General features: G+C 34.6%; 1 pseudogene; it reads right to left on the bottom strand.

Moving 5' to 3' along the window:
• The window catches only part of LOC122747016, an 85,475-nt pseudogene extending 71,206 nt beyond the window's left edge, over nucleotides 1-14,269 (bottom strand).
• Between the last annotated feature and the right edge of the window lie 4,621 nt (nucleotides 14,270-18,890).

Below are 18,890 nucleotides of genomic sequence, written 5' to 3'. Positions count from 1 at the left end.
AAATCACATAGATAGTAATTTCAGACCTGTGAAAGAAATCACAGAAATAGAGGGAAATCATCCATGAAACCACTGAGGGAATACTATCTGCATCACTGGAGAACACTCCCACACTGATGAACCCATAGATATTTGAAGTGAATAGAGATGAGAAAAAACTCTGTAAATGTTAAACTTGTTAGCATCATAAGGGATGAAGAGATCATATTTACATGACATTTCCCTATCAAAAGTACTGCCTTTTATAAATTCAATCTAACCTCTATCACTTCCTTATTTGCCCTTGTCTTCCCAAAGCTGTAAAAAATTGGGAACATTTTGAATTCCCATATACTGGAACATTTGTGAGCACCAAAGCAGGCAAAGATAGCATCTGCTCTGTCCATTAATTATGATTCTGACCAAAACAATTGTCACACCAGGCATTTTTTTAACAATCAGCTGCTTGCTTCCTGAAAGTTTCTATGAAGCTCTCTAAAAAAAATCACCTACCTCTATGAAAGTACTTTATTGTTTTATTTCTTTCCCATATCACAGAAGTGGCAGCAGGTGTGTGAGCTGCAGGTGTGATCATGGCAGAATTCCTGGGAATGATTGGCACACAGATACACATGCATACATACACAAACTCAAACACACATGCATATGCACACATATACACATACAAATCAGAGAAATTTAAGCATGGGGGTACTTCACTATTTTTGGATTAAGATTTACCCAATTTACCAATTTTGTAAAAATTGTTCAGTGCAGACATGGATAATTGGCTTTGGTTCTGCTTGTCGGAGAACCAAATAGCAAATCTACCACTGAGGTTCATCTTGATCCTGTGAAGTTAAGTAGGAAAAAAGAAACAATACTTTTGCACAGATGTTAGAAAAGAGTATATGGAACCTGGTGAAACAGGCAACTATTAAACGTTACGATTATGAAATGTGTGCTTTAGTTCATATTGAGATATGTGAGAATAAAGTTTAGTAAAAGCAAGCTAAATGCATTACATATTTTTTCAGATCTCAATATGACATGGATGATGGCAATATTCCACTAAGCTTTTTCTAAACAGCTTCTTACCATGATTTATGAACTATACTGGCACTGTTCTTTCTCTACTTTTAGCACTGGCTTACTTTGTGTTTTTTTTTTCCATTTAGAGTAAATCAGTATATTGAAAAAGTGGTTTCTCTAGGACAGATAACCCTAACCCTAACCCTAACCCTAATCCTTTTCCCCTCACCTTCCAACATTCACACCCACAGTGTGTCACTTAGTTGAAAGGCTTAGTGGCTATTAATTGCAAAGGCAGTCTGGCTAATGGTTAGCTTCTATGGGCCCCATTGACATGCATCCACTCCAGAATATGAAGTTTAATAGAATAATCTCATAATTAATTGTTCCATTGAAATATCAGGAAGGCACTGGTTGGGGCACCAGAATGTTGTGACCAAACCTAATACTTGAAACAAGTATTTTGTGAATACAATTGTAATGCAGTGGAAAAGATCATGATTCATAGTCCAGATGACCTAGGTTCAAATCTCAGCTCTGTTACTTAATTCCTGGTTTGAAACAAATCATTTAAGTTCTCTGAGTCTCAGTATCTTTACCTGTAAGATGAGAGGGTTGGACTAGATGACTTATAAGTTCCCTCCTAGTTGTCAAAATATGATCCAAGGATTTAACTCTTTTTAAATTATTCCATTTAATCAAATCTTTGGTATATTTTCTTCTGTGCAAAACAATAATGAAATCCTACTGCTATTCCTTGTTGTATCTACTTCTTTTCTTTGTGCCCAAACAATTCCTCTAGAACAGTGGATGCTTAAAAATGTTTTTAACTGTATTCTTTATGAAGATTTATTGGTTAATTGCTGTAGATTCTGGGCCATATTCTAAGAGATAAAGGAAGGAGAGATCTGGTAATTATCTGGTTAATCTAGTAGATGACTAGGAAACAAAAATCAACCTCCTTCTCCATTCCCACAAACCCCTTTTCCCTGTAATTTTAATTTGGAAACCACTCATTCTATTCCTGTGTGAATGTCAACTTCAACAGTCATTTCAAATAACATCACATTCTTTACAAAGTCTATCACTTCATTGCTCCAAATTAAGAATCTGATTTTCGGGAGTTTTTTATGTGTCTTTGGAAGTTGGTCATTGGATGTATTGGCTGGTGTAGAATTTCTATACATACACTGTTTCTGGTAATAGGTTAATGTTCTCTTCATATCAAATAAGCCTACTTTATATAGTTTCATCATTTTCTCTGAACTCATGAATTTACCTGCATGCATTCACTTGGTTTCTCCTCTCATAATTAAGGTCCTTAGACCTACATTTGGCAAATTAAAGTAATATTTTCCAGACATCTGCTGCATTTACTGCCACATAAATCTAAATTGTGGGGAGAAATCATGTGGCTACAAGTATATTAAAAGTATATTTTAATTAATGTCTAGTTATATTATTTTTTGAGTAATAGCATTTAACATGATATAGTTTATGATAAAATCTGCTTTTATGATTAGGCTAAATTAGTGAGGTTATCATCACTAATACTTGGATACTCTAATGATTTACCTTCACTCCTTGTTGAAATTACTAATGATACTCTTATTCTATCTTTCTTTCCCTTCTGAAATTGTTTTCTTTCTCTTCTCATATATTTTAATTTACCTTCCTATATATGCCATTCTACATTCTCTCACTGTTTTTCTTTTCTCATATAAGTTACTAAGATCGGGAAATAAAGTGGGTTTATATTACCCTTATATCTTGTTTATTTGTTTGTTTTGCAGGGCAATGAGGGTTAAGTGAATTGACCAGGGTCACACAGCTAGTAAGTGTCAAGTGTCTGATTTGAACTCAGGTCCTCCTGAATCCAGGGCTGGTGCTTTATCCACTGTGCCATCTAGCTGCCCCCTATTCAGGTAGCATTTTAACATTTTTTTTATAAATGTTTAACACTCTTACTGCTGCTAAGGATTATATGCAATTGTAAGACTACAGGTAAAGTATGTTTTCTATAGTAATATTTTAAGAATTAGATTCTGGAAGCCAAATCCCATGGGGAAACTTCTGAAGATATCATCAAAGATAACTTGGCATAGTAGGCAGAGATGGTAATCTAAATCAGGGGAAAATGAGTTCATTCACTGATTTTTGTTTATGCTTGTTATCTTTTTTTTGTGGGGCAATGAGGGTTAAGTGACTTGCTCAGGGTCACACATCTATTAAGTGTCAAGTGTCTGAAGCTGGATTTGAACCCAGGCCCTCCTGAATCCAGGGACAGTGCTTTATGCACTGTTCTACCTAGCTGCCCCCCTATGCTTGTTATCTTTCCTCTATCATGCATTGAGAGCTTGAGTCTTAATACTGACATAAAATAGAAAGTTATTCAATGGTTCAAGCAATGGTACAGGAAGAAATATTTCTAGGAGATAAGTGACCTAAAATAGAACTCAAGGAATGATATCATTTTGGAGGTATCATAGGCTTAGGAGAAATTATACCTAGACATTAGGCTAGAGCAAAAGATGAAAGAACCCAGGTTCATCAATGAGTAAAACCCATCTTTATAAACTAAGTAGGCAAAATAAGCAAGATAGAGTTAAATAGTTCAGGTGTAATACAGAATTTTTAAAGTGAAGCAAACATAGCTAAGAAAATAATATACATTAACTATAATAATATAAATGGCAAAAACAATCACAATGCAAAAATAAAACATAAATTGCAAAATGATAAAGAACAACCATTGCTTTAAAAAAGAAAGACATGGGAAGGATCTTATATCTCACCCATTAGGAAAAATGAGAAATCCAAAAGTCTTTCACCTTGCACATATTTTCAGATATTCAATGATTGGTCAGTTATGCTGCTTTTTATCTCTTCTTTTCCTCTGTCTTTAAGAGAATGGGGGGTTATATGGGATAATTCTCAAGACCAGAGGGAGATACTGCAGAAACCTTGTCATGTAAAAGGGCAAAATATATTGACAGAAAGTTATTTTAAAAATAAACTATAAAAACTCAATTTATTTCCTAAGAAGGGAAAGCTGCTAGCAGTTTGACCAGTCTTCCTTAGTATGCTATATTTTTCATTTAAAAATATATATTTTAAAGTTTGGTGTCAATTAGGATTCCAGAAATGGCATGAAAGGCAATTATATGACCAATTTATCTTGGTCTAAAACTCAGGAAGAACTAGGTCTTTGGTTATAAAAAACAAACAAAAAAATGTTTAAGACTATCTTTGCACATGACTATAAAATAATGAAATCATTTTGTGATTAAAAAAAAGAAGTAAGGGGGCAGCTAGGTGGTGCAGTGGATAGAGCACCGGCCCTGGAGTCAGGAGTACCTGAGTTCAAATCTGGCCTCAGACACTTAACACTAGCTGTGTGACCCTGGGCAAGTCACTTAACCCCAATTGCCTCACTAAAAAAAAAAAAAAAAAAAAGAAGTAGGTCTTGGGGAGCAAAACAGAGAAGTATCTTCCTTGACATGGGAGCACACATCTGTAACTAGAAATTATGGATAATTTTAGATAGGACCTAGAATTTTAGAGTCCTTATAAATCAAGATTTACATGAGGCTTGAAATCTCTGAGTTTGGTTTAAGTGAAATATTATTGTGGGAAAAATGCAGAAGGCTCCAGGTATAATTCAATTAATTAAATAAACATATAATTTACATTTCTATGATGCTTTGCAGTTTAGAAAGCCTTATCTTAAAATTATTGTGTGAATTGGGCAATAGCAGTATTATTATTGCCACTTTATACTTGAGGAAAACAAGGCTTATGAGGGGAAAGTGGATTTCCCAAGGTTGCAGAGTTGCTAAGTGACCGAACCAGGATGAGAACCTAATTCTTCTGAGTTGAAGTCCAGTATACCTTGTTTCTATTACATCATACTGTCTTGCATGCAACTATAAATTATCCTGTAAAAGGGAGTACATATGCCCTCCTACAGAGTATAGATATATGCATTGGCATCTAGTCCTCCTTCCCCCATCTGCACCTATTTATCATTTTAGGGAGTTCTCCATAAGGAAGCTCCCCTTACCAATGTTAATTAGCAGCTGCTTGACAAATTATGAACTTAGAGATTTGTCAGGGGACACTGAGAGGTCATGCCTTGCTGAGGGTCACGGAGTTAGTATGTTCATTGAGACGTTGGTAAGAGCACAAATTTCAACTTTCGATTGATTTCCAGTGTTTGGCACTGCCCACAAAATGATTACTGACTAAGGCTCAGGAAGATAGACCATTATTGTAGAAGTCATCACTTTGACTGGTCTCTAAAGAAGAGCAACAGACCTTTTCTTAGTCCTTCTGTATTTTCCATTTAAGTGACCCTGATCAGAAAGAAATACTAGCCTATGCCAGAGTAGATCTGTCCTTCAGGAGTGGGAGAAGAGCCCAAAGAATCCAAAGACTCCCATAGATTTCTTAGCATATAGAGACTAGAACTGTGAAAATGGATTTTCTAGGTCAATAAATGACAGAAATCAGGGTATTCATAGATTCTCTCCTCAATCATTTAATATCACCAGATATTCTTATATATTTGGCCTTTGATGGGAATTCATGGGAAATGATCTTATACCCCAACCTCATATATACAAAAGGAATGGAATCTGAATTCTGAGGCTCTTCTCAAGAGAGAAAACAAGATCCTGAATAGCATCCTCCTTGGAGACAAAATATTGCCTATATACTTCTTGAATTCTTTCATAGAAAATAAAGTCGTGATGTTTGTAGAATGAGAAGAGGGGAGTCAAAAGATCTTGACCTTGCTGTCTATTACACTGAATTAATAGGACAGTGCAGATCCAATAAGAAGAGGATTCTTATTCAGGTGTCCCCAAAGGATCATTTTATTTATAGGAAGAAGAGTTTAGTGATAAAGTGATACTACCAATCACAGGAGGGGGAGTTTTTAAAGTAGAGTATAAAAGAACTCCCTGTAATACCAAAAAGTCACCCTACTGGAAATCCAAAGATCAGTTCCCTTCTGGGGGAAGTATTTTAGTGTTTTATGTATTTCTGCATATATTTTGGGCTTCTGAAAATCCTTTGTATCTTCTTCATATTCTCTGTAATGAAATAAATCTGACTCATTCATTTGTATTGCTACCTTGAGTGGTTGTACTGAAAGTTATAACATTGTTACCCAGATTTTGGATAATTTAGATAAAAGCTACCTCTAAGAAATATTAGTTTTTAAAAATATTTTCCATGTTGGAAAAAAGAGTCAAAAAGTCAGTACCCAGTGGGGCAGCTAGGTGGCACAGTAGATAAAGCACCGGCCCTGGATTCAGGAGGACTTGAGTTCAAATCTGACCTCAGACACTTGACACTTACTAGCTATGTGACCATGGGCAAGTCACTTAACCCAAATTGCCCCGCAAAAACAAAACAAAATAAAACATAACAACAAAAACAAATACAACCAAAAAAAAGTTAGCACCCAGTACTTAAACCATTTCTGGGGGGTTGGACGAGAAGGGAAGGCCTGGGAAATGGGTTACAAATCTTACTTCATTTGGTTGGGTATAGTTTAAGTTATGGGGGAAAAGAATACAAATATAAAATAGCATATTATAAAATAATGAGTCAGTAAATGGCAGAAAGATAATCAAAACTAAAGCTTAGATCTATTTTTACCCAAAGAATAGACTATACATAAACTGATACATTTAAAAATATTTGAAATCATACTCCTTTTATAATAAATCCTTCTACATTTCTCTGATTATAGTTACTGCAGCTTGGGGTGGGGGCAATTTAAAAGAATTAAAGTTAGAAGACATTTTATTTCAGAGACAGCAGGTTGGTGAGAAGTTTAAACCTATGTCCATTCTTTTTCACAGAGAGAACTGAGCATAAGCAAACCGTTAAAAAGGGTTTAATCTACTGTGATCTCAAGTATTGAGTGAAAATAAACCTCACAATTGGTATCTTTTATTACTGAGCTAACTACATAAAAAAGCATAATGCAACCAAGATGAATGAGGGAACATGTGAAACCAAATGTTAAATCATTCTGTCGAATGTTAGCCTGACATTGCAACAGTCAGCAGCATTTCTGCCACACACACTTCCTCCTTCATGGTACAGTGAATTCCACTTGAAGGGCTTTCAGCTATATCTTTTGAAAGACTTAAGCAAAACATAGAGATAATGTTTCTCACTTTTGGAGTTTTATTTGTTTTTACTTGTCTGTCCTGTCAAAAAATAAAGTGATTCTCCTTTGTATTAGTACACATAAGTTCCAGATATTCAAAAATGTAGCAACTAGTTGTTCTGTGAAAGCTCAGAGAGAAATGAGAGGAGAAATTAATGATGACATTCATAATGAAAAGTCCTAGAGAGATATCAGGATTATGTACTTTGAAATATATTCCTTTAAAGTTATAAGAGTGAATACCCAAGTGAATATTTTGAAAGTACATGGGTGTATACGGAAAGGTAATATTGTTAAAAGTATACAATTCATGAGCAGGGAATGCTGATGTTTTGATGAATGTTGCTCAGTTTGCTAAAAGGAAAATATTATTCCTGGAATCAGGTTTGAGTAAAATAGTTGTCCAGTTAGCCAATACTATTTTGAGCGGTGAACTGTATTCACATCCCAGGCCTGTTATTGCCTACCTTTATGGCCTTAGGCAAGCCATGTTACTGCTCTGAACCTCAGTTTGTTCACTTTTCAAAGGAGTTGGATGGAAATTATAAGGGAGTTTTGACTGTGGGTATGCATGTGTGTGCATGTGGGTTTCTCAGAATAAAATTTTTAATCAATTGAATGAAATTCTAAATTTCAGGTAGAAGTTAATGAAAATAAAGATGTATTTTTCTCATCAAATTTCATGGAAAGCCTGAAAACAATCAATGAATCATAGACCCCTGTTAAGGAATCCTGGGACTTGAACATTAAAGAAATAATAGTTCTGCTATATTCTGAGAACACATCTCAGATGTTGTATTCAATTCTGTGTGATATATTCTAGTCAGGGGATTCACAATCTGGATAGTATTTAGAAGGAGTTGACCAAGATGGAGAAAAACCTTCAAATATGAATATTATTTTAAAATAATAGAGGCATTTTACCTGGAGGAAAGAAGAGTTGGGATGGGGTTATGACAACTTCTTTGGGTATTTGAAAGGTAATCACATGGAGAAGGTTGAAAATTGTTCTACTTGATGAGGTCTGGGTGGTTGATCCACAACCAATTAGTGGAAGATGAAAAGAGGAAAATTGAGACGATATAAGGGAGGGAGGCAACTCCTAACAATAATTCTGTCAACAAAAACCAAAGGGGAAAAAACCCAGAAAAGAAAACTTATGAAGATAATGGGTTCCCCTTCAATGGAGATATTCAATTAAAGACTCTATAATTAATTGTGAGGTATGGAGACTTAATGGAGACTTTATATCTGTCTTAAAATATTTGAAGTTTTGTCACATAGAAGAGAGATCACACTCATTCTATATATCTTCAGAAAGCAAGGCCAAGGATTGGAGATGATACAGAGTCAAGGAACTTTCTGTTTTTTAAGCTCTTTATTTACCACTTCAAGTAGTACTTTTAAAAGTCAGCTCACTATAGATAAGATCTGACCTATTTAAAGTGATTTATTATTTAACAGAATTTTATTTTCTCCAATTACATGTAAAGATAGTTTTGAACATTAATTTTTATGAGGGTTTGAGTTCCAAATTTTTCTCCCTTCCTCTATTCCCTCTCTCCTCCTCAGGAGAGCAAGCAATCCGATACAAGTTATATATGTATGATCACATTACACATATTTCTGCATTACTCGTGTTGTGAAAGAAGAATCAGAACAAAAGGAACATAGGCAAATTAGGGGAGGAAGGAAAGAAAAAACAAAACAAAAAATCACCACCAACAACAAATTGAACATAGTATGTTTCACTCTGATTTCAGACTCCATAGTCCTTTTTCTGCATGTAGAGAGCATTTTCCATCATGAGTCTATTAGAATGGTTGTGGATTACTGTATTGCTGAGAACTAAGTCTATCACAGTTGATCATTGCACAATGTGCTTTGACGGTGTACAATGCTTCCCTGGTTCTGCTCACTTCACTCAGTTCAAATAAGCCATTCCAGTTTTTTTTTTCTGAAATCTGCCTGCTCATCATTTCTTATAGCACAATAGTATTCCATTACATTCAGATACCACAACTTGATCAGCCATTCCACAGTTAATGGGCATCCCCTCCATTTCCACTTATTTGCACCACAAAAAGATGTACTATAAATATTTTTTACATGTAGGTCATTTTTCCTTTTTTATGATCTATTTGGGCTACAGACCTAGTAGTGGTATTTCTCGGCAAAGGGTATGCCTTTGGACATAGTTCCAAACTGCTCTCCAGAATGGTTGGATCAGTTCACAACTCTACCAACAATGCATTAGTGTTCCAATTTTCCCACATCTTTTCCACTTATCATTTTCCTTTTTTGTCACATTAGCCAATTGAATAGGTATGAGGTGGCACCTCAGGGTTGTCCTAATTTGCATTTCTCTAATCAATAGTGATTTAGAACATTTTTCTTATGAGTATCTGAAAACTGCCTCTTCATATCTTTTGACCATTTCTCCATTGGTGAATGACTTGTATTCTAATAAATTTGACTCAGTTCTCTATACATTTGCAAAGTGAGGCCTTTGTCAGAAATATTGGCTCTATTGATTTTTCCTATCTTTCTAGTTTCCTTATTTTTTATGTATTTATTTATTCATTAATTTATTCATCTATGCATCCATTTATTTATGTTTTAGTTATTTGCTTATCTGTCTATCCATCCATCCACACACTCATTTTTCAGCTTATTTTTTTATCATTCATTATGTTCATTCATTCATTCAGTCATTCATTCATTTGTTTATTCATTCATTTATTTTTAGAATCATAAAAGTATTTTTTTATTTTCCAGTCACATGCAAAGATAGTTTTCAACATTTGTTTACATAAGATTTTTAGTTCCAAATTTTTCTCCCTCCCTCCTTTCCCTCCCCTTCCCCAAGACAGAAAGTAATCTGGCATAAGTACAATCACATTAAACATATTTCTTCATTAGTCAGTTGTGAAAGAAGCAGAACAAAAGGGAAAAACCTCAAAACAAAAACCACAAAAAATGGAAACAGTAAGGTTCCATCTGCATTCAGAATCCACGGTTCTTTTTTCTGGATGTGAAAACATTTTTTATCATGAATCCTTTGGAATTATCTTGCATCATTGTATTGCAGAGAAGAGCCAAGTCTATTACAGTTGATCATCACACAATGTTGCTATTACTATGCAAAATGTTCTCCTGATTCAGCTCACTTCACTCAGCATCAGTCCACTTAACTCTTTCCAGGTTTCTCTGAAATATGCCTGATCATCATTTCTTATAGCACAATTCTACTTTTCTTCTAAACTTGGTTTTGTTTTTGCAGAATCTTTTTAATTTAATATAATCAAAATGATCCATTTTGTATTTCATAATGTTCTCTATCACTTGTTTGGTCATAAATTCTTACCCTCTCTACAGATCTGACAGGTAAATTATTCCTTACTCCCCTAATTTGCCTATGGTATCACCCTTTATGTCTAAATCATATTCCCACTTTTCCATTGTTTTTGTATATGGTATAAGATGTTAGTCTATGCCTAGTTTATGCCATACTATTTTCCAGTTTTCCCAGCAGTTTTTTGTCAAATAATCACTTCTTATCCCAGAAGCTGGAATGTTTGGGTTTATTAAACAGTAGGTTACTATAGTCATTTACTACTGTGTCTTGCAAGGGGCAAGTAGGTGGTGCAGTGGATAGAGCAGTTGGTCCTGCAGTTGTGAGGACCTGAGTTCAAATCTGATCTTACACACTTACTAGCTGTGTGACCCTTGGCAAGTCACTTAACCCCAATTGTCTTAAACATCTGGGGTCATCTCTAGTCATCCTAATAATATATCATGCTACTGAACCCAGATGGCTCTGGAGGAGAGAGTGAGTCTTGAGAATTTGCATAGCCCTCCCCCACTTAAATCCAATTCACTGCAAGTCATGACATCACCCTGATGTCATGGTTCTCTTTAAGAACAAAGGACAAACACCAACTGTGTCTTATTTGCCTAACCTATTCCACTGATCCCACACTCTATTTCTTCATATTAAATGGTTTTGATGATTGCTGCTTTATAATATAGTTTTAGGTCTGGTATGGCTAGGTGACTTTCGGGGCAAAGAACTTTCTTAAAATTGGAGCTAACAATGGAACTGATTGTCACATGGTAAGGAGTCAAATATGTTTTTCATTGGAAGATTTTTAAGCAGTGAATATTTCATTTGAAAATGACCTAGAATTTTTATTGGACTATGAGCTCAACATGAATCAGCAGTACAATTAGGCAAACTTTAAAAGAAAATAAAACTTATTCTATAATTACATGGATATTGCTACTGAAAACCTTAAAGAGTTTCCTAGAGCCCCAAAATGTTCCATGACTTGCTTAGGGTTATAAGACCATAGGTGTTATACCTAGAAGAAATGTTAGAGGCAATTTGGCCCAAACCTCTCCCTTAACAGATCAGAAAGCTAAGGCTAAGAAAAATTAAGTGACTTCATCAAGGTCACATAATGTCACACACAAAATATCTGAAGCAGGATTTGAATTCAGGTTTTCCTGACTCCAAATCTGATATATTTTTTTTTCCATTGGAACATCAAATGCCAACCAGTATATCCCAGAAATGAGAGTTGAACATAATTGTTTTGTTTGGGTTTTTCTGTTCTCCTTTAAGGCTGACTTTCTAGCCACTATATCCTGCTGCCTCTCAGCCATATTAACTTATACATAACTTATAATAATATTGTTATACTAATAGCAATATTTTCCACTATACTTTGTCCTAGTCAGACTACATTTGTCATAGTCTAACTCTCAACAATATACTTTTGAAGAGACACTGATGAAATGGAATTTACCTTGAGAAGGGTAACTAGTCTTTTGATGACACTTGAAACACTTCAGTTGATGGATCAGTTGAAAAATTTGGATATCCTTGGCTTGAATTAGAAGAGAATAATTAGTAGTAATAAATATTTAAAGGGTTACAATATAGAAAAGTTATTGTATTTATTGGTCTTAGTTCTAAAGAACAAAAGAAGGATAGCTGGTTGGAAGTAATAGGCAGAGATTTTGACAAGAGTATATACAGATGGATATATAGATAGAGATTCATATGGATATATATGTATACATACATGTATACACACATATATGCACAAGCACGCATACATGCACATACATGCATATATGTATGTGTATATGTACATATTTGTGTATGCATGTGTGTGTGTGTGTGTATATATATATATATATATATATATATACGTGTATGTATGTGTATATATACCCATAACTATAGAAACCATTAGAACCAGACAAAAATGGAACTGACTTCCTCGAAAGGTAGTAAATTTATCACCCAGAGAGGTCTTCAATCAGAATCTGAATAACCACTTTCTAATTTTGTATAGGATAAGAATTGAACCAGATTATGCCTAAGGCCCCTTCCATCTATAAGGTGATATTGTTATTCAGTTCGTTTTCAGCCACATTCTATTCTTCTTGACTCCATTTGGGGTTTTCTTGGAAAGGATACTAGAGTGGTTTGCCATTTCCTTCTCCAGCTTATTTTAGATATGAGCAAACTGAAGCAAATAAATTTAATGACTTGCCAAAGGTCACATGGCTAGTAAGTACCAAAGGCCAGATTTGAACTCAGGAAGGTAAGTTTTTCTGACTCCAGGCACTGCACTGTAAACATTATGCCACTTAGCTATCCATATAAGAAGATATATACATCAATGATATATTCAGGGACATTTTAATGGAAATTGATTACTGCATCTTAAGGAATTAAGTTAGGTGACTTCTGGACATAGTGCTGCATCAAATAATAGGAAGTTTCAAATGTTTGACTTTATTTTGGAAAATAAAATTGTTAAGAAAAATCTTTTTCAATTAAAAAAAGAATTTATGCAATTTTAGCCATATTCATAGATTTCAAAGGTACTTTTAATGTCCATAAAATTTGAGAAAAATCCAAACCTTCTGGGGAACTTTTGCAGCTATTTAGAGGTAATGTGATGCTAAACAAGTTAGAAGTTAAGAACAAATCAAGACTCTGACAGCAGATCGTAGTAGGCTAAAATCTGGTAAACATAGTTTCAAGTACCCAGGGATGCTAGGTGAAATTGTCTTGTAATCTCTGATGATTCTAGGATTTGATTCAGTTGTCAATCTAAAAAGGTTTTAGGAGTCATTAAAGATTGAGTGTTCTCCCTCATCTAAATTATTTTTGCACATTATTTATTTCTAAACATGTTATATGTCACCAGTGGAAGATGAACTGCCTTCAGGGTTCAAATTAGCCTGGAGCTATTTCTTTTTGTTGGTTTGTTTGTTTTTAAATTACCAAAACTTAGCATAATGATTTGCATATGTTATATTCCTAATAAATGTTTGATTTGCTAAAGTGTTCCTTGCTATTTACAGTAAAGTCTAAGTTTTTTTAAAGGATTCTTTAATCCCTATTTCCCAATATAAATAATATCACCAATAATTCCTAAAATGAATATAGAAGACAATATTTCCCATAAGGAAAGGGAGGAGTAGGGGTACAGAGAAGAAGTTTCTGAGATGGAAATTAAAGTAAATTATAGATTTCAGAACTGATTTAAGACTGATGTTTGTGACTGAAACTTTCAATAGAGTATTCCTGCAGGCAGTATAACAAATGGTGTGAAGAAGGCAAGGGAGACCAACTCAGAAAGGAAAGAAAAGAGCCATTGATTTCTCTTCCTGCTACGTATGACTGCATTTCTCATTCACATTAATTCTTTAGGCCACTAGTTGCACTGAGCTGTCAGAGGACATATGTGTGGATGAGAGTAGAGGAAGATGCAAACATAAAAAATACTAAAAATCAATCTTTTTATTGTTGCTGAACATGAGTTCAACTCAGCAGTAAACATAACTATTCTTTTGGTATCTGTTTGCAATACTGAGTTGTGAAAAGAGATGCTATAAGGAGATGTCCTATTTTCGATTTTTCCTCTGACTTTGTCAGAGGCTCAAAATAACAATCTACCATGCATAGAAAGAAGGAAAGAATATAATTAGAGAAGAGAATTATGGGGAAGAGTGTAATAGCCCAGTTGAACACATACCTGCAGCCATGCATTCAATGGCAGGCTTTTCTGTTCTCTACCAATATCTCCCTCATCGTTTTGCCACAGTGTCTCAAGTTCCTACCATTAAGGAAACTTAATTTACTATTGGTGATACTTTCTTATTCATGGACTACAATAAACCAATTTGTTTTTTGGGCTGTTTTTGTTTTTTGTTTTGTTTTGTTTTGTTTTGTTTACGGGGCAATGAAGGTTAAATGACTTGCCCAGGGTGAGATAGCTAGTTAGTGTCCTGAATACAGGGCCCATGCTTTATCCACTGTACAACCTGGCAGCCCCCAATTTGTTTTATTTGTAAACCTGCATAGTGACCAAAATCTTTTAAATTTTACCCTAACATAAAGTTAGTCTTTCCATGAAAGTATAATTTGATGATCTAGAGCAATAGTTTGGTAAATGAAATCTGGCGAACATATAATTAAATCACTTTCTACAAATCGCCAGGACATTGCTCAGTAATATGGTTTGGATATTTGTGTCAAAAAATTGTAAACTTTAATTTCTGGGGCCTTTAATTTGAAAAATATTTTCATGACAATTTTCCCCCTAATTTTAGCTAGCTATACATTGTAGGAAGACTGCAAGTAAATGTTGTAGAGTTTGTACAAAAACCTGAGCAACACAAAGCATAAAAGAAGAATCAGGATATTTTAAAAGGAACATAGGGATAGATTTCTTGTTTTAAAAGATTACTTATTCACTGTTAAGACTAATGGAAGGAGGGTCAGCTAGGTGGCTCAGTGGATAAAGCACTGACCCTGGAGTCAGGAGGACCTGAGTTCAAACCTGGCCTCTGATACTTAACACTTACTAGCTGTGTGACCCTAGGCAAGTCACTTAACCCCAATTGCCTCAAAAAAAAAAAAAAAGAGCTAGATGGCACAGTGGATAAAGCACCAGCCCTGGATTCAGGAAGACCTGAGTTCAAATCTGAGCTCAGACACTTGCCACTTGCTAGTTGTGTGATCCTGGGCAAGTCACTTAACCATCATTGCCCCACAAAAAAAAGGGAGAATACTGTGGTCCCCCCAAGGTACTGATTATTAATAATTATCTCTCATACTCTATAGATAGATTCATATAAAAGATTCAGACAACTTTCACATAGTGAACTCTTCATTAAATCTAGAAATACCCCTGTTTGGAGGCAATGTAAAAAATTAAGGTAACTGTAAGTAAGATGTGGAAGCAACTAACGGTTTTGGGGGAAAGAAATTATATGAGACAATTGGGGTTAAGTGACTTGCCCAAGGTCACACAGCTAGTAAGTATTAAGTTTCTGAGCCCGGGTTTGAACTAAGGTCCTCCTGACTCCAGGGCCAGTGCTCTATCCACTGTGCAACCTAGCTGCCCCAGGAAAGTATTTCTTAATCATTAAACCTATTAAGGTATTTAATTAAATCAAGAGAATGAAAGTGAAGGAGTGAAAAATGCCTAGACTTTCAAGACTTGTTGACTGGAAGAATGGAGCTTCTATTGAGAAATCAGGGGACTTGGGAGGGGAACTTAATTACGATTATCTGTGTCCTTCTTGTGTATTTATATTAGGAATATGTCTGTGTGCTTTCAAGAAGAAAGAAGCAATATTTTAAGAAACATTTGGTCCTAGATACCTAATTCAGTGAGCTCCCTGCTGGACCATGTTTTCTACCTTCTTATTCATTAACTTAATAATGAATAGATGCCTAAAAGACATGTACGAAAAAAAAAAGATGCAAGTAAACAAGTCTATACCTGGATGGTTAATAAATCCTGAATGTGAGATGCCAGGAGAAAAATGAAGAGAACTGTATGAAGCCTTAATTAAAAGCTGTGTCAGAAAACTGATTTATTTGGCTGTTAGTACTACCATGTGGTGATACGACTACTCCACAAATTTTCATTTCAGAAGAGAACTCCCTTAAGACAGTAAGGCTTTAACATCCTGCATAGCAGACATTCTTAACTCTGAGGAATAGAATCTTCCTTGAGTCCAAATGTTGGTATAATAGGGAAATTTTTGATGTTATTTTTTTCTTGTTAGCATTAGCAATGAACATGACATATTTACAGGATCTTTTCTTTTAATACAAAAGAGACTAGATTTTGTCATCAATCCCATGAGCCAAGCTTGCATTAGCAATATATTAATTTTCATATGTGGATAATAGCTAAATAGCAGATAAGACTGTTTCTATTTGGCAAAAGCAGGTCCTACTATTTGAAAAATGTTACAAGCATTCTTAGAAGGTGGGTTGCCTAGTAACCAAGCACAGGATTCTTGTCTTTACTTGTCAAAAGGACTCTGGCTTGTTATCATTGCTTCAGATTCCTTCGGATGACTTAATCTATTTTTTACTAAAAGCACACCTTTCTACCACAGACAAGTAGTGGGTTCCCCCTGCTTAAGGAAAGAATAACAGACTTTATGCCTTCCAGAGCTTTTCAGGTTCAAGGCATCTTACTTACATTTGGCTTAATTCTTAGCACTGCCTCTGACCAGGGGAATTTCTAGCGTTTGTGAAGGGTTCGGTATGTGAAAGCTGTCTGCTCCATAAAGAAATTTAACAATATTTCAAAGAAGTTTAAAAGAAGTTTAACAATTTTTAGATATACTTTGAAAGCAAAATGGAATATAGTAGGCACTTTATAAATTCTGTAGTCAGAAGATCTAGGTCTGAAGCTACCTCTCATACTTAATATTTGTGTGACATTGAGCAAAGTTGTTAGCCTTCCTAGGCCTGAGTTCCTCATCTGTTTGATATAAAAGAATTCAACTAGAAGCCCTCTGAGGTCATTTCCAGATTGAAGTTTATGATTTTTTTCATCTTAAATCTCAATCTAGGAATGTAAAGTAACATGTCTCTCTGTCTTCCCATATATATTTTCAGATGGAATCATGATCTTTTTTTTGTTTGTTTTTCTAGGACCAGTAACCTCATCATCTTAGGCATTTTTTGGTGAAACTCTCACAAATAATATATATCAGCAACTGCTTCCAAATTTATAATCTTTGCGAGTTGCCTGGGAAACTGAGGGGCTAAATGATTTACCCAGGTTCCCACAGCCAGCACGTGTCAGAGGCAGGACTTGAATTCACACCTTCCTGAATCTTTTTCCCCACTGCCATGTTTCCTCCTTATAATAGGAGTTAGCATAAGATGCAAACTGCAATGTATCTAGATTGAAGCTGAGACTATCCCAATGAGACAATATCTTGAGACGGCATAGATACAGAAAAGATTTATTTCTTGATTTTGAACATCAAGGGACATATAGAGGTAAGAGAGAAAGAAAAATCACACTTCTTAATTTCAAAATGTACTACAAAGTAATAAGCATCAAAACACTGATACTAGTTATAAAACAGAAAAATAGATTAATGGAATGAACTATACAAAGAAGAATCAGAAATAATTAAAACCAATAAAGCTATTTTTGATAAACTTGAAAATATATTACTAGGAAAGGTGATATTTGAAAAGAATGCCTGAGAAAACTGGAAAGAACTCTGACAAAATTTTCATTTAGACCAACATCTTATATATTATATCACAACAACATAAAAATGGATGTATAACCTGAATATTAAAGATCATAATGTACCATAAGAGAATTAGAAGGAAAGCAGATCATATATTTTTCACAGCCAATGGTAGATGAGGATTTCTTAAGCAAAACATCGTGTAGAGGCAGGGGTATTTTGCTAAGTATTTAACAGCTGGTTCTCTGGTGAAAAATGCATATATGGCACACTTTTAAGCTTAATCTGTATTATTAGCATTTTATCCATCACTTTAAGTCTATATATCACGAATATAACAATAATTGAAGACCTGATTTATAGTATTTACTGATTTCGGAACTATAAATGCTCACACTGAAATTTTAACAATTGGCTTTCAAGACCTGGTTTCAGCTAGCTCCACTATACCACCTTTAGAGGTAATTACCAAAGACAAAATATATAATCATGATTTTAATTTCAATCATGAAATTGCAAGCTTTTTGCACAAACAAAATTAATAGCACTAGGGCAACAAAGGAAGAGGTCAAATGAGAAACAAAACAAAACAAAAACTCTTTGTATCAAATATATTCTATAAGGTTCTGATATCCAAGTTATAGATATAGTTAGATATGGAACACCTTAGGTGTGCAGTGGATAGAACACTGGACCTGGACTCAGGAGGACATGAGTTCACATCCAGCCTCAGACACTTACTAGCTGTGTGACCCTGGGCAAGTTACCTAACCCCAATTGTCTCAAACTTCCAGTCATTCTGATCTATATCTTGCCACTGGGCCCAGATGGCTCTGGAGGAGAGAGTGAAGCATTATTAGCATAATTGATGAAATCATATTTATCAGTATCCTTTTTTTCCACTTAATTGTTGTGAATTATTTTTAATCTTTGAAATAAACAATTTAGTTTTGATAATGACTTTTAAAAATCAGATTAGCTAACTTATTTATCATTACTTTAAAAAAATCAGTTCCTGGTTTTTACCAATTCAAGTTTCTTTTTGTCTTAATTTTGCTTCTTTTCTCATTTTTAGAATTTCCACTAAAATTTTTAGTTGTAAGGTTTAATTTCTTGTAGTACTTTTTATTTAACTTGTGTGCCCTGA

This window comes from Dromiciops gliroides, chromosome 1 (genome assembly GCF_019393635.1).
Source record: "Dromiciops gliroides isolate mDroGli1 chromosome 1, mDroGli1.pri, whole genome shotgun sequence".
Taxonomy (NCBI): Eukaryota; Metazoa; Chordata; class Mammalia; order Microbiotheria; family Microbiotheriidae; genus Dromiciops; species Dromiciops gliroides.
The sequence above is the reverse complement of the archived record's forward strand: the minus strand, read 5'-3'. Positions and strand labels throughout refer to the sequence as shown.